The 23,143-nt window shown below is 35.4% G+C and overlaps 1 pseudogene; it reads left to right on the forward strand.

Annotated features, from left to right (window-relative positions):
- Positions 1-3,595: 3,595 nt before the first annotated feature.
- LOC138696115 (putative nuclease HARBI1) lies at positions 3,596-6,125 on the forward strand (annotated as a pseudogene).
- The last annotated feature ends 17,018 nt before the right edge of the window (positions 6,126-23,143 follow it).

Raw genomic sequence — 23,143 nt, forward strand, 5'->3', positions numbered from 1 at the left:
CTAATGCCACAAGAATTAGACTATTCATGCAGTCGAAGTAACTGTATTCAAGTCACTGAAGATGACCTGGAGGACTGCAGTATTAGAATGGCACAGGGGAAATGCTGAGGCGGTATTGACAAAATAATATTTCGCTTCTGTCCTAGAGGCAGCAACGAACAAATATAAATTAGAAACTTCAGTTGTTGAATGGTTCTAAACTTGTGGTCTGTACTGTGGGAATTCTAATGACATTGTGTTTTGAAAGTACTTCGATAAAAAAATCATCCTGAAACCCAAGAAACAAGAAAATAACTTTCATATCAAATATTCGAGGCAATAGTGAGAGTTCCTTACGTAGAAGATCTAAAATCAAGAGAATGGACAAATTGATCAAGAAAAAAAAATTTTTAAAGCCCTTATTGGTGTGTGACGAAAACTCTGCTGAGAAAGATTAAAGTATAGAAAATGAAGAAGTGTAAAATGAAAATAGTTAGAAGTAAAGGAGTACAAAGTAAAAATAGTGAAAATGAAGATGCTATTTATAATAAAAAAACACTAAAACATGTTTCCGTAAGCATAATGAGTTAAATGTTGGCACAACAACAGAAAATTGAATTTCAAAGTTTCAAGAAGCACATGGAGAGGACTAAAAGACAAGTAATGTAAGAAACGGAAGCAAGGACGTTGCTTCGCCCCTCCAAGAATTTCTGTAATAAATTGTCAAGCACACTTAAAAGAAAGTTTTAAAGAAATGCAGAAGGAATGTTTTTTGTAATAGTCTGTAGATCTTGGAAGGATTTGCTTAAAAAAAAAGCGAAAAAAAGAAGAGGAGGAAGCTAAAATGGAAAGAAAACGCAAAAGAGAAGAAAGTAAATTGACAACAAAGAAGCTTAAACAACCAGCTTCTAAGAAAAAATCAGGACCTCCATTTTTGCTTATCACTGATGTTTCCACAATTCAACAGAAAATAAACAGTAACTTAGAAAACGAACATCAATAGTCGTCAGACTGCAAATCATGCATTGGTACCCAAGACAGTTTAAAACCTAAATCACATGTTAAAAAATGAATGTGCTTTGAATGCACGGAAACCATTAAAATACGGATTTCGATTGTTCAATTCTAACGAATGTGGTATTTTATTTCTGTCACAAGTGTATAGACTGTGCAGTTAGCAAACCTGTTATTTGGCAAATGTCAGAAGATCAAGATTGGATTACGTTAGCTTGCTCATGACTGTAATGCTAACAACTATATGTAGGTGCATATAATTTAGTGAAGTTGATATTTTAATGAAAGGTTTCAAACCTGTCATTATAATCCCTGAACTATTCCCTCCAGATTCCAGTAATTAAAATGAAAAAATGACGCTAATTAATGAAGATAACAAATAAAAACTTATTGGAAACATCTTAATGTTGTCAACGATTTTACAGTTCACCCTATATGCAGTATGTATGAAATTTGATGTCGAATAATATACTGTAGATACCGATACACATTCATTCGACGAATCGTTTAAAAAATGCATGCAAACATGTATCTAACAGTTCCAACTTTTCGAATTAGGAGGAATTTTATTGCAAGAAATATACACGAGCATTCACCGTCCCTTACAGAATTTATTTCCGAGGACGTTTAGATCAAAAAATATCATATAAACCTGTGTCCTAATCTCAATATTTTCAGAATTACACTAATTTGAAGTTGTTTGTAAAATACCAGTATTCTTCAGTTTTAAGGGTAAAAGAATATTACAGATAAAGAATGAACTATTCAGGAGTATCATTTCTTTAATTAACTAATATTCTGAAGCCAGAAATGTGTTGTGAATTCCGTAATTGCTTCGTTCAGACTTTTTTTCGATTTTTAACTACAAAATTACAATTTCTCACTCATTTATCACAATTGTTACAAATGACTCCACTCTTGTAAATAAATTCTTTAAGACAGTGCATTAGGATGCAAATTAAACTGTAAATAATCAATTTCCTAACGTCGTATGATTTGTAACAATTTTTGTGATAAGTGCGTAAGAATAATGTAATTTTTAGGTAAAAATTGAAAAACAATATTTGTACAAAGCAATTACACACTATATTTTTTTATTTATTTTAATGTATTCTATGTCGCCCTTCAACCTACACAGTTATATCATTTCCAGCCTGTATAATCGATGAGATAAATTTGTAATACTTTATGAAACACTCGTATAATATAGCGTACTTAATATATGTTTATGAGTATGCTCTTTATTGTTTTTAAGAATGATAGGCATTTATATTAACATCGAATCATTGATGTAATATTATTGTATTGCACTAATTATATTTTAATTCTATTTTTATAGGGATATATCTTCTTCCTATTTCCTAATAGACTGATTATTTAAATGAAAAAAGGACACAAACTTTATTATTTAATAATCCTCACCTAGAGAACGATGGTCAAAGCAGAAGGCTGATTGGAGTAATTTCTTAAACACGAGTTGCTTTTTGATTCAAATGTCCTTACGTCTAAAATACTCCACAATTAACAGTCTTGATAACAGTTTACTGTGGTGCTGTGCGTTAAGTGGCCCATACCGTTCTATGGTGTTTATTAGAAGGGGGTGAGGAAAAATACGTCTTCAGTAAGACCACGCTACTCGACCTATAACTAGTTTGTTGTCATAGTTACGGAAAAACAGCAACATTATCACGACAGTTAATTAAACCCCTCCCCTTTATCTAATATATATTATCAACTTTCCATTGTGTTATTGTTTTAAACATATTTTTGTATTTCACTTCTTCACGGACTACAGATTGTATCGTAACAAAATGAAAACTCGGATAGTGACACGCGAAATATTGTGGACCAAATGCTATGAAGTGGCAGCTTTGTACTCTTTCCAATACTAATGTCTATCCTAAAGTAGTTGTAACAATATAATAATAGGTAGTAGTATGCCGACATACCCGCAGTTATAAAATTGTAGTCAATTAAGTAGCCTACTGTTGGCTTGATTCACGTGGGCGGACTCGTGGACTTAGACATGGTTGACCATTGTACGCCCTTATATTCGATGACTGTCTATGTCCGACAGGTGGCCTGGGTGACATTCGTGATTCCGAAGTTGACAAGTGGGCCAATCTGGCTCAGCCCCTGATAGAGCTTGGTCCCGTCCACTTGCGAGTAGTCTAATGAGCCCCAGGACCCCCGACCGTCACGCCCTTCCCACATGACCGTCGGAAACCCGTACTAACACTAAGACTTCACCTCGGTTTATGTTTACTACTGCCGATGATAAGTGAAATGCCAGGGAGATGGAGAGCGTTGGTGGAATGATAGAGGGAAACAGGTGTTCTCCGAGAAAACCCTGCGCAACGTCTAATTTGTCCACCACAAATTCCATCACGACCTGGACGGGAATCGAACCCAGGCCACCTACATGGAAGACCAGCTCACTAGCACTTCAGTCAGAGACGCGGCGAGGCGCAATGCACACAGAGAAGACGTGGTCAGGACGTGGCTCGGACGTCTGGCGGAGACATGACGCAGACATGACTGAGCAAAGCATACTGAAGAGTCAAAAAACCTTGCGACACTTGCGCGTCGCACAGCTTCCGTAATGTCTTCTTCAGAAGATGAGGATGCCCTGGCTCTCGTACAACTCTCTAATATTCAAACACAGAGAAGATTTTGGGTGCACCCTTTGTGGTTGAAGAAGGGAAGGAAATATGGTATATTCGATGTGATGAAAGAATTGAACATGTATCCGGATCGTTTCCAGACTTTTTACAGAATGTCCCATCAATGCTTCTATACCTTATCACACAAATTAACGGACAGCCTTAAAAAAAAAAGCTACAAATTGGAGACAGCCTATTTGTCCAGAGGAGAGGATTTTGATAACATTGAGGTAAGTTAAACAAAACCCTTAATTTCCAGATATTTTATTTTTATATTACATAATACATTACAATACATTTAAGGGAGATAATGGATGAAATTCCTATTTTCTAGAATTGTTTGTTTAGAAATGGAAATTAGTAAACAAATCATTATATTAGACTTCTATAAGAATTGTGATATTTATGTTACTATCAATATAATATTTATTTTTACTTATTCCATCCTTTTGACAAAAGAAAGTTGCATATTTCAAAATGCATCACTTTCTACAAATTATAAGTCTCATACCATATTTTTTGCAGCATCTCTGAACTCCTAGGAAGAAATAAAGTATTCTGAGGAGTAAACTTTCACACCTCTTAATCGTGATTTGTTTTATTGTTTATAACTTAAAAATTTACATAAGTTGAAACTATTTTCTGTCATATTCTCCCGCATAGAAATCAATGCCTCTTTTGATGACTGACCTGAAGCAGTGCTGTTTGCAGACGATGTTGATAAAGTGGCATATGTTGGAGTTGCGTTGACTGACTCCAAATTTATGACGCCACACCTTGATGGAGCGATCACTTCCTTGCTAAGAGAACCGTTGTCCGTGGAATAGTTAGAAGCATTTTGTTCAAGAATTTGCTCTGCTAATTGCAGGATTTCCATTTTAAATTTCTGTTTTTGATAACAATATTCATGGCTTTCATGTCTGGTAAAACGCTTTGTAAGAATGCCACATCAGAGTCACGTTCGGTAACGTTCTTGTTCAACAAACTCTTTCTTCTTTCTTCAAAGTAGTTACAGGCAGTATCATTTACATCACTCAAAGTTCGTGTTCTTTTCTTCCTATACTTATCACTGGTTACTGGTGGAGACGGCTTTCTAGGAGGGACGATACGAGGAGAAAGAAATGATGTTGTTGGAAGAAGAGATTGAGGCAACGGATCATGTTCATCATTATCATTATCGTCGTCATCGTCATCATCGTCGTCATCGTCATCATCGTCGGAGACTGCATGGTCATCCTCTTCGTTGTTTGGTTTCTCTTGCATTTATTTTGTCATTGTGTTGCCTTTGGAAGGGCGAGATTTCAAAAAGTTTTTCAAATATTGTAGATGTGGTGCCAGATAATACTCTTTTACTGGTTTAACTCTAGAACCTGAGGGCTAAGCTCTTTTCTTATTATACTTGGAGTATCGTCCTCTAATATTTTTCCAACGCTCCTTGCAGTCGCTTACTGAAAACAAAATAAATACACTTATGTATCGAAAAATTAATAATTTAAATACTGATTTGCCAGAATGACACATCAATAAATTTTAAAATTTAAAAATGTATTAATAAATAATTAAATAACATTCTTTGTTCATTTACAGGTACTATGCGACTGGATGTTCATTTAAAGCACTATCATTCTATTTTCTAAAAGGACACTCCACGATACGAAACATTGTGCAAGAAAGCTCTGAGGTTATTTGGGACAAATTACAGCCAGAGTTCATGCCTACACCTACTACAGAGATATGGGTGGACATAGCTCAACGTTTCAACACACTGTGGAATTTACCCAATTGTACTGGGAGTATAGATGGAAAGCACATTCGAATGAAAGCGCCGCCAAATTCAGGTTCTGCCTTTGTGAACTATAAAGGATTCATTTCTATAGTATTACTGGCTGTGGCAGATGCGGATGGCCTATTTGTGACGGTGGATATTGGTGAATACGGACGAAACAGTGATGGACGGGCATTTCAGTGTAATAAGTTTGGAAAAGTTATGCAACAAGAACGTCTCCATTTACCTGAATCAACTCCACTACCTGGAGAAACACAAACTATTCCTTATTATTTTGTTGCAGATGAAGCGTTCCCACTTAAAAGAAATGTAATGAAACCTTTTTCTCGGAAACATTTGACGGACGAACGGAGAATATTTAATATTAGGTTGTCTAGAGGACGAAAATCCATAGAATGTGCATTCAGTATGTTGACATCGAAATTCAGGGCACTGACTAACTCTATTTGTTGTCATCCTTCTAAAGTTGATGTGATCATCCAAGCAATGTGCGTCTTGCACAATGTCATAAGGAAGTGTGATGGAACATTTTCAAGTCCCCGTAATGACAATGTTATAGTAATAACTCCATGAACGTACCAGAACCAAAAAGACTAACTCCGCAATACATCAGGGAATATCTTTGCAAATACTTCAAAGAACGCGCTCCCATCCCATTACAAGATAGATATTACGTGGATTAAACCCTTGCATTTTGTGATGTTTCTGCAAAAAATCACTAATTCATGCTGTGTGTGCAATGAAACTAATAATAAATTGTTAATAAACTAACCTGTTCCGTTTAATTTCCTTCCGATCCTTTGCCGTGCTTTGTCCTGTACACTTCTATTACAATAATCTGAGCGATTGAGGTCATATAATGACGGATACTTTTCAATTTCTTCACGAAATTGAATATTAAATTCAAAATCGTCGCGCATTTTGTTATGTCGCTTTGAAAGGTCGCTCGTGACTGGAAAGAGACGCAGCGCAGGCTTCGGATTGGCGCGCCCCCACCTCGTCCTGTCTGTGTGCATTGATACATTTGTTTACATGGGAGAGACTCGAAAAGGCATCATGCGTCCGCCCGATGTCCGAGCCACGTCTTCTCTGTGTGCATTGCGCCAAGTAGTTACGAAATTTCAAGATCACCTTTACTTTTTAAATAAAACACCATATTTTTTACTAACAATATACTGGAAAATATATAGAAAGAATATTTGTAATTTTATGTCATCAGAAGAATAGTACTATATAGCTTATGCCACTGAAGTTTATCTTTATAATCTCATATCAATTTCAATTTTATATTATATTGTTTTATTTACCTTATCACATCCGTGTTGTTCGGTATTTTTGACCGGTGCAATATTTTTAGAAGCGTCCATAATAACTTCAAGATTTGAAATAAACGTACCTGGTAGAATGTCTCTCTCCAAACCTAAAGAGTGATATCAATAGAACTACTAAGCCTGTCAAGAGCACGCTAATAATACACATCAATTATAAATTATAAAAAAAATACTATCCTTTCAAAAGGGTGGTGAGCAGGTCCGGGTTAGAGTGCTCCATGTCTTTTACAGAGTTTCTTAGCATTTATACAAAACCGCTATGTTGTAAGTCGTAATGAGAACAATGGGCACCACAAAACATTTAGACTACAGTATTTCTACTTGATGTTTAAAAATAAAGTCATTCGAAATCCCGTTTGAATATTGCATGTATTGAAATAAATTTGAATGTTAAGTACAAAATTTTGTGCAAAAATGCCAATATTTGGGAAAATTAAATTAAAATTTCATAAAAGGAATCAAAACATCTTTTGAAAAACAATGATAAGAAAAATAATTCGTTCTGAAAGCAACAATTTTGCGTTATTTCGCGAGATTAAACTTACGATATTTTTAGTCGGAAGGGCTTTAAACATAAAATGTTTGCTTTTATCAGATGAAAGATCGTATTTCGTAAATCCGTGATTTGACAAATCTGGTATCGCTACGTATGATTTCAATCTTTAGGACTTCATTACTAGCAAGAAGTATAAAAGAGCAGCTTTTCTCTGACTTATTAAATATAATTTGACCTCAATATTTGCATACACTTCCAAAAGCTCTCTGTAAGTATATGTGGCCATATAATAATAATAAATAATTTATTCATATTAATACTGAAGAATCAATGAAGTTCATGAGTAAAACTCACCTCATTCACGATAACATCAATTGCAAGTTTTCTAGATTTGGCATATTGAAAAAGTAAAAGTGGATATCTGTCGATCAAGGGTTTTGCGTCCGAATAAAGCCAACTTTAGTTTGGATAAATTAATATTTTTGGGTTTTCCCTTTCATACACATATATATATTTCTATTTTGCCTATATAAATAAATATATTAAGATCTCTTCTTGTTTTGCAGATTTATTATCTGATTGTAGTTACCGATACGTATTCCTTCGATCAATTGCTTAAACATAGTCATATTGTACACATGTATCTATGACCTCTAACTTTTTTAATTAGGAGGAATGCCAATATTAGAAATATATTTTTCATAATAAATTGCGTTTACATCATATGAAACAAACTTGACAAAATTGAACTGCGACAACTGTGGAGAGAAAATCATGATAGTGGAAGTAAAGTTTTGCATATTGTAAGACAATATAGAAAATCAACAAATGTTTAGTAACATGAATAACAAAACTTCATTACAAAATTACAGAAAAGTTAAAATTGTATGGAGTCAAGAAGCATACGGATAATTGTAACGATGTGCGATAGAAATGCTGGAATTAGTTTTGCATTGATCGGTAGTATCGGACATCGGGTAATATCGGACAGTGAGTTTCTTTCATCTACCACCAGATAATAGTACCTGAATGACATGGTTACGTTTCTGTGATGTCGCATACCAGGCATGTCAGAAATCAGATTCTAAATGTGCAGTTATGTGCGCGGATCGCCGGTCTGTGCAGGTTGCATCAATCAAGCGTTGCTCTTACCCGTTCTTAGGTGAATGGGTGTACAATAATCTATTATGCGCTCCTAGGGTTGGATTGAATAGACATTTGGACATTATAAACATAGTTAGCAGAACGAAAAAAACAATTGACAATTGTAATACAAGAACTTTAAGCTTACTCAATTATACTTCACAAAGTAGTGGTTTGTAAAGCATAATTTATTAATATGATTTTTATACAGTATTCGAAGAAAAAAAAATTGCTGTAATTTCTAAACAACAAGAAACGAACAAGTATTTCATTTTACGTAGTAGGTACTAATTATTTTAAAGTAATAGACCCTACTCTTTCATTGTTCGTCGAGCATTATTATTTACTATGACCAATGGTACACAAATGTTGAAGAAAATATTATACTCCCAATTAATTACATGCAGTAGGACATTGTGAAGTTTTTACACTCAAATTATTTCTTTGCTGTATGTCAATTTCAATTAATATTAATATTAATAAATATAAATTATGCTTAGAATTTAAATTCACATATAGTTTATTTTTGAAAACTTCCGAGCATTATCGAAAAATTGGGAGCGTTACTCAAAGAAATTAAAAGTGTAATTCACAAGTTGTGAAGCGACGATATTCTCTTTATGTCAGATTAAAAAATTTATTAATATTAATATATTGAATTAATATTGTGACGTGAGATGGAAAATTTGCCATTATATATTTTTCCAGAAAATTTTTCCGCCTTGCAAATAGTTATTTTCTTCTCTCCTTACAACCTCAAGAGTCTCACATGTATTCCTCACTATATTCTCATCACTTACCAGTTTATGAAATGAAAGACGTAAGTCGTCTAACCTTTGATGGCTGTGTTAGTACAGACTCCAAAACAACGCCATTGTAAAGTACTTTTGCCGTGAGAGTACTGATTGAGAAATAAGTGCTGGCAATATCATATTTTGAGAACTTTACTAATCTGATCTAAATTGTCACCTCACAGTACTATTACCTCGACATAGGCTGATGAAAGCCTTTCATTTTAAAATAATTATTATTGTTGGCTGAGGAAAACATTATAACAATTATGTTATATGATTCGTAATTTCTCTTCTCCGTTATCTGTGAACTCCTCACTTTATTTATCATAACTCATTCACAGACACGGCCAAATCGGCACTCGTACTGAAACTGTGTTACTGAAACAAAAGCTGCTACAGGTATTGTACAGCCCTGTCGCGTTCCTCTCCAAGGCGATTCACTCCCTCCAGGTAGGGGAATAGAGAGTGCACATCGTACAGAGACAGTTGCACAATGTGCGCGACTGCACAATGTGCAGGATTTTGACATGCCTATCGCATACAGACACGTAACCACGCCATTCAGGTACTATCATCTGGTGGTAGATGAAAGAAACGTAATGTCCGATATTACCCGATGTCCGATACTACCCAACTCTCCCCTAGTATTTGTTTATGAGTATGCTCTTTATGTTTTTAGGACTGATAGGCAATTATATTAACATTGATTCACTGATGTAATATTATTGTACTGCACTAATTATATTTCAATTCTATATTTTATAGGAATAAATCTTCTTCTTCTTCTTCCTAATCGACTGATTATTTAAATGTAAACTTTATTATTTTAATAATCCTCTCCTAGAGAACGATGCTCTAAGCAGAAGGTTGATTGGAGTAATTTGTTAAACATGAGTTACTCATCGATTCAAATGTCCTTAAATCTAAAATACTTCACAAATTAACAGTCTTGTTAGCAGTTCACTGTGGTACCGCACGTTAAGTGGATGATATCGTTCTGTGGTGTTTACTAGAAGGGGTGTGAGGAAAAATACGTCTTCAATAAGATCACGTTACTCGAACTACAACGAGTTTGTTGTTATGGTTGCGGAAATACATGACCATTATCATGCAAGTTACTCAACCCCTCACTTTTATCTAATATACTATCAAGGCTATATTTGTTTAAACTTTCCTTGTGTTATTGTTTTAAACATATTTTTATATTTCAATGCTTCACGGACTACAGAATGTTTTCGTAACAAACTGTTAGCTAGGATAGTGACACGCGAAATATCGTGGGCGAATTGAGCTTACATGCAAACGTTCTGATGGGGGCAGATAAAAAAGTTAAATTTTTTTCTTCCACCATGTTAATAATGTCAAAAGAAGTGCTTAAACAAATTTTTTCCCCTCGACCGCAATTACAAGGCTGTCCAGAAAGTGATTTTCCCTGGGGCGTTTATAGAAAAAAAGTACAATTGCATAGAAATATTTATTGAAACTGATACAGCAATTGTTGCGCTATTTTTCAACGTATCCCCCACTGGAATTGATACATTTGTCATACCATGGGATCAATTTTTGTGTCGTAAAAGTCAGCCGTCTGGAGTCGGAACCAGCCTTTGACTGCGTCTGCACCTATCTCTGTCGATCTTATGATATGAGAAATGTCTCAATTCCTTCTTCTTCTTCTTCTTTTCTATAGGCATAAGCCTGTTTGTTTACACACACTACGTCAATGATGATTATTTCTCAATCCATCTCTTGAGAGGTCTGCCCACTTCTCGTTTTCCTCTAGGGGGTAGGTTCTTTGCTGCCTTAATAAGTCTCGTGTTGTCAGCTCTATCCACATGGGAGCTCCATTCCCTTTTTCTCGTTGTGATGAAAGTCTCAACATCTATAATATTACATTCCTTCCTAATATCCTGGTTCCTAACTCTGTCAAATCTTGTTTTGCTTACTATAGTTCTTAAAGTATTCATTTCTGCTGTTCTCATGAGTCGTTTCGCTTGGCTAGTGTCTGCTCTTGTATCCGCTCCATATGTCATTATTGGTCGTATACATGTTTTATAAATTTTTACTTTACTTTCTATGTTTAGATATTTGTTTTTCCAGATGAAATCTCGTAAGTATCCTGATATTCTCGATGCTTTAAAGACCTGCATTCTTACTTCATCAATCAATCTACGAGAACTAGAAATGTGTATCCCAAGATATTTAAAATCTATAACTTGTTGTATAATTTTCCCCTCAACTTCCAGCTTACATCTTATTGGGTTCTTAGATATATACATACATTTAGTTTTATTTGTAGAAATTTCCATATTAAATTTTTCTGCTGCTGTCGCGAATCGATGAAGTAATCGTTGAAATTCATCCTCTGTTCTGGCAATCAGAACTGCGTCATCAGCATAGCATACTATGTTAAAATTTTTATTTCCCATCTGGTAACCTGGAAGACACTTTACATTTTGTATAATTTTATCCATTATCAGATTAAACAATAAAGGACTTAGAGAATCTCCTTGTTTTATTCCTTTTGCACACTTAATGCCTTCCGTAAATTTCCCATTTATAGAAATCTTTGTTGCAGTATTTGTATTTATATCCGTTATCAAATTTATTAGTGTTCTTAGTATTTCTTTCTCTTGCAAGATTTCTACTATATCTTCTAATTTAGCTCTATCAAAGGCTTTTGTCAAATCTATAAAACATAGAAAAGCAGGTGTTGTATATTCAATTGCCTTTTCTACTATTTGCCTTATTATAAATATTGCATCTGTTGTGCTTCTATTCGGTCTGAATCCTTGTTGTTCATCACTAATACATATATATGACAGAAGTTTTCTGTGTAATATTTTCGTTACTAACTTTATCACAGAAGGAAGAAGAGTAATTCCTCTATAGTTCTCTGGGTCGTCCCTATTTCCTTTTTTGTATATAGGTACGGTAACACTTGTTTTCCATTCATTGGGGATTTTCTGATTTTTTCGTATAATATTAAATAATTTAGTTATTTCCTCTATTAGTTTCTTTCCACCATATTTTAGGAATTCGTTTTTTATCTCATCTATTCCTGGTGCCTTTCTTCCTTTTAGTTCCTTCATAACCACTTGAACTTCTTCTTCTGTTATTTGAAATTCTTAATTTTCTTCTTTTATTATTTCTTCTATAATTTTTGTCTCCTGGTTATCATTGTCAAGTATAATGTCATCAGAATAGAGATGTGTGAAATGCTGTTTCCATGTAGATTCATTGATTTTATTTGTTTATTGTATCATTTATCGCAGCTCTTCTATTTTTTAACATTCGCCAAACTTTTTTTTGCGCACCATATAAATCCGACTCCATTCCTTTTGAAAATGCTTCCCAATGGGATTCTTTTATTTGTCTTATTCTTATGTTAGTTTCATTTATAATTTTCTTATATATCTCTCTATCTTCTATTTTTTGTGTACTCCTAAATTTAATAAAAGCTTACTTCTTTTGTTGAGCTAATTGTTTAACTTCTTCTGTAAACCATGGCGTTTTATACCCTTCTGAAGGAGGACAAACTCTCACCTTCCTCTTTCCTAGTGTCTCCTCAGCTGTATTTAAAATGTTGTTTCTTATCTTATTCCGTGCTGTTTCCTCGTTATCCTTAATATCTATTTTATTTCCTTCGATTTTATGTGCTAAACGTCTGGCATATAGATCTCTAATTGACGTATAGTCCATTGATTCTATGTTAAATTTATCCATATATTCTGACTTCTGCCGTTTAATTATTAGGAGATCCCATCTTAGCTTACCAAGCAGTAGCATATGATCAGTGCCTATGTCTGCCGAATTCAGTGTTCTTACATCAATATTTCCGTTGGTTTAAACATTCTGTTGGTTATTATATAATCTATTACCGACTCCGTACCTCGGGAACCTCTAAAAGTATATTTATATTTTAAGTCATGATCGAAGAATGTATTGTTAATCCTTAAATTATTTTGACAACAAAATTTCACTAGCATGTCTCCATTATCATTAATAATTTCTTCATTAAAACGTTGATTAATTCCATTAATAGCCTTGTTTCCTATTCTAGCGTTCAAATCCCCCATTATAAGTATTCGATCATTAGTAGAAATTTTATCTAATTGATCTTGCAGATCTACATAGAATTTTGCACGTTCTAGTTTTGGTTTACTTATGTCAGGAGCATACATACTAAATATATAGAGGAGATTCCCACTGAAATTCAATTTTACTACCATCATGTTTTCATTAATATAATCTATATCTACAATATTTTGTTCATATTTACCATGGAGTAAAATTCCAACTCCGGCTTTCGCTCTCTTGTTTTTGTCTTTACCACTATATGCAAAAATATAATTTCCTATTCTTGTGATGCCTTTCCCTTTCTTTTTTGTTTCTGAAATAGAGCATATATCTATTTTCTCTTCTTCTAACTGCATTAGTATTTCTTGGTCTCTTGTGTTTCAGGATGTTATATTCCATGTTGAGAATCTCACAGTATTATTTTTCCGTATTCGCTTTTTCCTTTGTCATTGCCTAGTAGTCATAAGTAAGTTCAGTCCGGCTATCATCTTGTGTTTCTCGGAACTCTAAAATTACATGTCAGGTGGCTTGCTAGGCCGGTCTGAGTTGGGTTTGATTTTGGGATTTTCTTTCCCTAGACAAGTTGCCTCTCAATTCCAATGGAAAACATGTTGAAAAATAGCTCAACAATTGCTATGTCCGCTCCAATAAATTTGTCCAATGAAAATGTGTCTTTTTTTTCTGTTAGCGACTCCTAGCGAACTTATTTTTTTACGGCCCTCGTAATTGCGGTCGAGTGGCCAAAATTTGTATAAGCACGTCTTTTGACATTATTAACATGGTGGAAGAAAAAAATTTAACTTTTTTATCTGCCTCCGTCAGAACGTTTGCTTGTTAGTGGCAGCTTTGCGCTCTTTCCAGCTGTAATGTTTATCCTAAAGTAGTTGTAACAATATAATAATAAGTAGAATGCCGACATATCCGCAGTTAGAAAATTGTAGTCAATTAAGTACAGTTGGCATTCTTTTCTTGAGCTGGACTCGTAAACTTAGACACGATTTGACCATTGTACGCCCTTATATTCGATGACTGTCGATGTCCGACAGGTGGCCTGGGTGACATTCGTGAATCCGAAGCTGACAAGTGGGCCAATCTGTCCCAGCCCCTGATAGAGCTAGTCCGTCCGCTTGCGAGTAGTCTAATGAGCCCCAGGAGCCCGGAGCGTCACGCCCTTCCTACATCAGCGTCGGAAACCCGTACTACCCCGTACTCTGGCCGCCTGCATAGAAGACCAGTACGCTAGCATTTCAGCCACAGACGCGGCGATAATAGATGTAAATCCTTAGACAAAAAAAATGACCGACTACCGTAGCTAAGTTCCCTAAGGTGCGAAATATATACGAAATTGCTACTTTCTTTAGGAAATATTTACCAAAATTACGAAATCACGGTATAATAATCACCATAAAATCACACCCTAATCATATTAGAATCTGCACATATAAGAACAACAATTTAACACTTAAGGAGATACTTAAAACAAAAGACATACGGTTATAACATAACATAACTAATACATTATAACTAATTACTTTTTCCACCTTTATTTTCGGTATCTCACATGTTTGCAGTTGCATCAGATACCGACAGAGCGTAGCCATCGGGGTACAGTCGACCCATGATCTCTGAGCTATGCCAGTCGCTAATACCTTCTCTGTTGTTGAGTTAACAGGTACCGTAATATTTCTTGACAGCACTTGTGTCTGCTTGTAATTATCAAGATGAAAGTGTCTGAGTGATTAAGTGGTTACGAAATTTCAAGATCACCATTACTTTTTAAATAAAACCATATTTTTTACTAACAATATACTGGAAAATATGCAACGAATTAACGATATTTAGAAAGGATATTTGTATATTTTATGTCATCATAAGAATAGTACTGCATAGGTTAAATTTAAATTTCTAAATTTAATCTTTATAATCTTATATCAATTGCAATTTAATATTATATTGTTTTATTTATCTTATCACATCCGTGTTCTTGGCTATTTTTGACGAGTCCAATATTTTTAGAAACGTTCATAAAAACTTCAACATTTGAAATAAACGTGCCTGGTAGAATGTTTCTCTCCAAACCTAAAGAGTGATATCAACAGAGCTACTAGAACTGTCAAGAGCACACTAATAATACACATCAATTATAAATTATAAAAAAAAAGACTACTATCCTTTCAAAATGACGGTGAGCAGGTCCGGGTTAAAGTGCTCCATGTCTTTTACAGAGTTTCTTAGCATTCACCTATGACCATATATTAATAGTAAATAATTTATTCACCTTAATACTAAAGAATTATTGAAGTTCGTTAGTAGAACCCATCCCTTTCAAGGTAACATCGAGTCTTCCAAGCAAGCAATTTGTCTTTATAAATATAGAGAATGATTTAGGGTAAGTGTATATCGTCAAAGTTTGTCATACTCGCAATATTGATCATGTGTGCCAAGGTTTTGATTTTCTTTAATTTATCAAGCCCTATCTTCTGTTAGGACTCATCCTGATCTTGATCTTAACGCCTCTGGTAACCCATGCTCAGAATGAGTTGTCAAAATTTAGCATCTCCTTGTTAGTAGGCTTTTCAGTAATACGATGAAAGAGTAATGGAACGGAGAAAAATTCCCTCCGGCGCCGGGATTTGAACCCGGGTTTTCAGCTCTACGTGCTGATGCTTTATCCACTAAGCCACACCGGATACAACCCCGACGTCGGACAGAATTGTCTCTGTCAGTAATAGTAAATTAGGGTCAATTAACAGTCAGGTTATAATAGGAGTAAGTTTGAGTATTCTATTCAGATTGTGTGTGAATTGGTAATTCTGGCTTACGGAGTGGTTCGGAGTGTGGTACATTTTCTATCATCGACTTAACAGAACAGTGAATTATTTTATGAAATCAATATTCCAGACATTCAAAAAACTTAGTAATTTCAAAGTTTACTTGTCCGCTCTGGTGAAGAACGAGGGAATCAATACTGGTGTATGTTGATACAACACAACGTACTGTACTCTGTTTCTAGGTGCCTTCTTCTGTCTGTCCGTATTTATCAAACCAGTTCCATTGCACGCAATATTTCGCAAGAGTGTTATTGACTTGAGTACAGCACGCTATTTACCAATTTACAAAGAGAAAATAATAACGCATGACCGCTTAAACAGCATTTCCAGCCCCACATAAGTTTCAGCATTTTTACAAATTCAAACCTTCTGAATCTGAACCTTTGCCTTCTCATATTTCTTTGTATTCTCCGCGCTGATTGTCACTCGTACAGCACAATGCAAGGGCTCGGATCCCTTCGCTCGCGAAAACCGCGGCGCTCACGCGCTCCACGCTCGGTGTACCGGCTTTAACGTCATCGGAGTGAGACCCTGACGTGTTGCTCTTCTTTCGTGTTTCTCCTCCTCTCGTGTGGTAGCTATTAAGTTACATCTAAGTTATTCCCGGCTTTCCCTTCAAAATTCTCCAATTCTCGTCAAATGAAATGGGGAAAATCGGAGTGAGACAAGTGCCCAACAGGCTTAGAGCTCACATAAACATTGTCTCTTAACCTCAATATTTCTTGGTGGAAACGCGTTTTCGTGCGAGAAATGTTAGTAATCAATTAATATCTGTTAAATTAAATTTTATATTTAAGATATATGGACCAAATTCCCACAAATACACTAGATATATGAATACAAATGAAGAGTTAATTATTTGTTCCCATCAACTCAACGATGTACATTAGATACTAAAAGTAAGAAGCTTTTAAATGTCTCTCTTCCCATTTTCCCATTGACATTGATATTTCCGCCTAAGGATAATGTTGTTATGATACTTCAAAAGTAAGAATCCTTTCGTAATAGATTCAACTAATTTTTATGATTATTTTGAAATACACAATCTTTTAATCTGTTATTTAACGGCGCTCTATCAACTATTACTTACTTAGTGACGATGAAATTCGTTACAGTGAGGTAGTATTTTCAGAGTAGAAGCCGAGGGTTCGCCATGAGATTACATGACATTGGTATTATGGGTGTAGAAAACCTCGTAAGATTACAAACAAAGTATTTAGCCCAAGCGGAATTCGAAGCCACAAACCAGTGGAGCCTTGTACCTGGGGGCAAGAGCACTACCTTCTATGAATTAAGAATTTTTGGACGCAGTTGCTTCTCTCTGACGAGGAATCGATTTGTGGACGTGGAATGAGGAGGTTTATCCACACTGCAAAAACGTTGACCTACCTTCTCCTGCTCATACAGTGCCTATCTTAAGCAGAGTTTACAATATTACAGTTGCTCACATAATTTTTTCCCTTAGGAACGAATTTGTGAAAGCACGCATATTTCTGGATATCAGTGAATTCTTCAAATCTTATCATATCTGACTACTAGTGTTTAGTCTTCAGACATTTGTTATTCACTTTTTATTGTGGCATTATATGTTGGGCATTGCGTGTTAATGACTGTGGTAGAGCCCGATCGGAATCTCGTGGCACCAACATCCGCGAGCTTCTTTCTGGGGCTTCGGAGTGGGGGTTCGGTGTGCGAGCGACTGCTTACTCATAGAGCGTACTGTTCAAACACCCCCAGCAAGATTCTTGGGCGAGTCCATGTAAGTGGATGCCCATTCGTCTTTCGCGCAGGTGCCACGAGTTTGTGATTGGTCTCTACTGTGCATTGAATTACATTTTAATTCTGTTTGTATTTCCATTTTCCAACAAATTTTTATTTGTTTTCAATATAATAACCGAATTATTATTATTATTATTATTATTATTATTATTATTATTATTATTATTATTGTAACTATTATTATTATTATTGTAACTATTATTATTATCATTATTATTATTATTATTATTATTATTATTATTATTATTACTGCTATCTAATTTTGATGAAGTAGGTCTACTTCCTGTTGAAGTGTACCGACAAAAAACAGTATTCCGAAGGGAAGTCATTAATCTGCAAGGGATCTTGTATAGGGGTCTATTGGTGACCTTCACATGAATTTGTAGTATTTATGTTTTGTCTCAATATTTAAATAAGTTACTTTTTCCTTTTCAATCTCTCTAAATTTATTTGACTCCTACAAAAAAATGGACTTGGTTTCATTTTGTTGTTTTATGTTTGGAATTTGTTACTTTTATTTAAAAAATGATATAGGGTAAAGGTTGGTAATGTGATACTAATAATAATATGATCGTTCTGTTTGACAATTATTTTAAATTTTACTGAGCGAGAGAAGGACCGGTTTTGTGCAAAAAGTTGCCCACGAAAGTTCACTTAATACAGTAGTACAAAACACTGATCTTCTTCTCCCTTAGTAAGATTATAAAAAATTCTCAAAAAAACTATTATATATATTATTAGTATCACAATATTACCAACCTTTACCCTATAAACCTGACGTCATATAGAAACCTTAAGTAAGAATCATGTTCTTAACGCTTACATTAAATAGATACAGTTACATAAGCTTAGACCTAAGTTACATTATGAATTTAAAATATGTTTAAAAATTCAACTCTCAGCAAGTTTAGAAAAATCTGAGGTGATGCAGAACATCTCAATACAGAATCGGATTCAGAACACTAAAATTAACTGAAAATACCCTAAAGACCAATGGTAACTTCCAGTTAGTCCAAGTCAGACGTCTCCAATAAGCGTATCGTCATTCGTGCTTTCGATGCTGCCCGCCGAACACAGTGTGCTGTAAGGTTAGAGATGGGGGAGAGACTCGTACCTCAACAGATGGGAGCGATCAGTGGGGGATCGTGGCAACGGTCTGCTTATGTTTACAAATAATAACATCAAAAGAATAAGAATTATCATACGTTGTATATTATTTTGACATACTATGAAGCTGGAGCCCCGTCTGTTGCTATTGACACAAGCCATTGCAAATTCAACCTCTTCTGTTCTATGGTGGCTTTCAGTGCCTGGAAAAGATCTTCTCCAGTTGTATTTTGTAATTACATCTAGAATACATTCAGACACAGTAAAATGTTCATTAACTCCTCGGATGAAAATGACAAGGTGAGCTCTGTCATTTCTATCTGTGCTTTCGTCCAATGCAATTGAGTAAGCTACAAACTGGTTAATTGTGGTTTCGACTTCAGATTCAATTACATTTACAATCTTGAAATTCCTTCTCTGAACTGTAATTGGAAACAATTTAATTTTCTTAAACTTTGACTTTATTCTGGACACAGTATTTTAGTAACGTCCTGTATGCACTATTTTGCAAATGATGCTTCTGTGAAGTGCTTCATTGATTTTCCAATATTCCAAGCTAGAACATAGCTAGCAAGAAGCATTTTTCAGTTTAAGACTGAGGACACGTGTGTGATTTGTGTTTGTATTTTCTTGTTTTATATTTATCAAAATATTTGTGGGCCTACGCATTTCACCCAAAATGAAACTACAAACATATGTTTGTCATGCGGAACTGAGTGTAAACGTATTGTAATACACTGATTATTATGTATTGTATGATATTCTGTATGAAGAGTCGAGTATTGTGGTTGCATGTTGAATTTCAACATACGCTCAAGAATTTTCAACAAATTAAGCATTTCACATTCTCCCCACTAACACAAACAATTTGTCTTCCTATTCACCTTGAATGTACTATGTCCATGATTAGAAGACATTGTGAAACGTTGGAACACTCCGACCAACTCAATGATAACGGCAGTCCGCCACTGCTCTTCGTTTGCACATAAATATTGAGTACAGTACAGATGGGGATGGGTGAGGCGGAGCGCGCTCATTACGTACTGGCTTCGGTTCAGTTCAGGGGCTTACTCGCGAGTACGCTCTTGGAGACGTCTGGTCCAAGTGATGCATTATTATCTGTACAGTACCTTCGTTAATAGATTTCTGCAGATTATATAACTTGTTCTACTACAAACGATATTAATGAACGTGTGATGACTGCTTATTATTTCGAATGGAAACACATTTTACAATATTAACGATTAATCATAGCCAACAATTCCTTTAAGGTAATGCCCTCCATCAAAGACAAGAGCGACTAAAATTATCTTATATCACAGTCCACTATATACAGTCACGAAGCTTGAGTTTTGAGGGTGCTAGAAACAATAGACTGTGACGGTACTATTTTGCATTGCCTGTAATGAGGCGATATTAGCGATCCTAGTGGTGAGCAACTATCTAATGTTTGCATATTTACTACGTATTTAGCTTCGGGACTGTATATACTAGACTGTGCTTATATATTAAGCCATTCCATGGAAGATATCATTCTGTACGTAATGCTGTCCCAAAGTTTAGAAATATTGCCCATTGATTAAAATAAATACGGTATGTAAAATATTCTATTTATGTTGGTATACACTATGAACGAAAGTCAAGGTTGCCATCCATGTTTACGAAATGTGTTGTTATTACCAATATTATGTTTTTTTGTTAGTCGTATGTCCCTACAAAATTAATATTGATTGTCGCATACCAAACACTGTAACGGTTACTCCAGTTATATATAAGAACGTATCCTATTTCACTGAAATTATATCCGAATATCTTAAGTCCGGAATAGACATCTAAACGATTCGAGGAGCAATGTAATCTTACTGTGTCGACTCATGAATAGAAAACTGCTTTGAGAGAATAAGTAAATGGTCTATTTGAAGGTACACTATTTCATAGATTAAAATATAACGAAGTACGTTGTCTTTCTCAGAAATCAATGCATGTTCCATAGATCATGAACCCTCAGTCAACACCTCTATTTCTCTACGTACTTTGTTTCCGTTCATAACGAGGCGGAATTATAGTACCGACGCTGTTATTTCCGGCGTGACTCCGCCTCTTTGCTAACGTCTTAGAAAGTGAAGGCTCTATAAAGTCTAGGTAGGTAGTATCGTTCGCCATTTTTGTTCTTACGTTGCCGAGCTACCATACAAAGAATCTATTTGCCACACCGTTAAACATGATCATGTCGTAGCTCCTATGATAATAAATCAAACGAAATGTAATTCAGCAAATAAGTGAGCGGCAAATAACGTCTTCGTGTGCTTTCTGCGAACGCCAACGAAAGAGCTAAAATGGCGGGCGATTATATTAAGTATTTATCGAGCCTTAAGAAATGAATCAGCGAATCACAAGACGCACACGTTTAAATGTAGCCGACCTGCAACGCGATTGGCTGCCGGAAATTAGAGCGACGGGACTATAGTTACCAGATAAAGTTACTCCCTCCTGCAGTCGGCATGGCATAGTTGCGCCCCACGGTAATTGGGAGGTCTAGGCGTGGCATAGTTGCGCCCCGAAGAAATCAGATAGCAGAATGGACATAGCATAGTTGCGCTCCGAAGAAATCAGGTTGCAGGATGGACATGGCATAGTTGCGCCCTATGGGCATAATAAACACGAAAGTGATTGTCATAAAATACGGTACAGGGTTTCGCAAACAGAAACTTAAAACCATTTTGAATTATTACTCTTTACCCTCTTCACTAAACATAACATTCATTTTAAATTAACCTCACTGTACGCCACAAATGGTGTGGAAATCACTAACAAAAATGTCAAGATTGCTAAGGTCCTATTATTCCAACGACTCACTCATTTGGATATGTCAGTTAATAAAGTACTTACAACTTCATGGTGTTCATTTTTAAGGTACGCTACCGATAATCACTGCATAAACAGTATAAAAACAGTTAATAAAGTAGTGCCAACATCATGGTGTTCATTTTTACGGGAGGCTATCGATAATCACTGCATAAACAGTAGAAAAAACAGTTAATAAAGTCCTGCAACTTCATGGTGTTCATTTTAACGGTATCGATAATGAATAATAAATCGAATAAAAAATTAATAAGGTTGGTTGATTACGAGGCTCGAGTTCCCGTAATCTCTCTTTCTCTACCTATTTCATCGGGGCGCAACTATGCCATGTCCCTTTCCTCTACCTCAGCCTAAACGGAGCGGAGCGCTCCACTATAACTCGTTGCGTGCTCCGGTGCTTCCACAGACATAAGCAAGTTCACGCTCCGACTGGACGTCTCTAGCACCACAACCGGTTTCGGAGCTTACAACTCTGACACTACTGCTCTACCTGATAGGAACGCGGCCCAACTATGCCCACAAAACAGGGACCGTCTTTTATCTGCTGCATCTTACCTGTCCGTGGGGCGCAACCATGCCCTGCCCCCCTGCAGTAAAGGATTACATTTCAGTTACCAATGTATTTTAAAAAGAAAACAACTTGGTCACTTCTAGGAAAATGAGGATATTTAATTCAGTTCAATCACTTTGAATGAACACATATTATTGCCTATTACAGTCGTCACAATTGCACTATAAAAAGCTGTGAATATAGTCACGTTGATCAAAGATTCACAATGAATTCTATATGTAAGGCTTTTCCACAAACAATAGTGTATTATTGTAGTGCGAGAATTCTACCATTCATAGTTCCAAAAAAGTAGATTCATTCTTACGTACAGTGCAGAGTGTAATATTAATATATCATTCAGTTTGCTACTAGGCTATTCCAACTTGATTCTCAATATAATTAATATAACATGGCATAACAATTTAATGTGATGACTACATCTATGTTTGCAGTTATTGCACTTCATACTTCAAGGCTAACCTTTTACGAAAAACTTCTGACGTCAGCGAAGTATAAATCTACGACGAACAAGAGACCTATTTCCATGTAAGTTCTACAAGAAAGACGAAGAAACATATCATATGTCCAGCAATAAGTAAAAAGAATACTGGCTTCAGATTAGAAAGAGAGAAAACAAAATATAGTTCGTTTTCGTGAGCACTAATTCTCTTCTCGCTGGTGAGACGAGCTATGTGTTTTGTCTCATCCCAAAGCTTATCTACCAGTGCACC

This window comes from Periplaneta americana, chromosome 1 (genome assembly GCF_040183065.1).
Source record: "Periplaneta americana isolate PAMFEO1 chromosome 1, P.americana_PAMFEO1_priV1, whole genome shotgun sequence".
NCBI classification, from domain to species: domain Eukaryota; kingdom Metazoa; phylum Arthropoda; class Insecta; order Blattodea; family Blattidae; genus Periplaneta; species Periplaneta americana.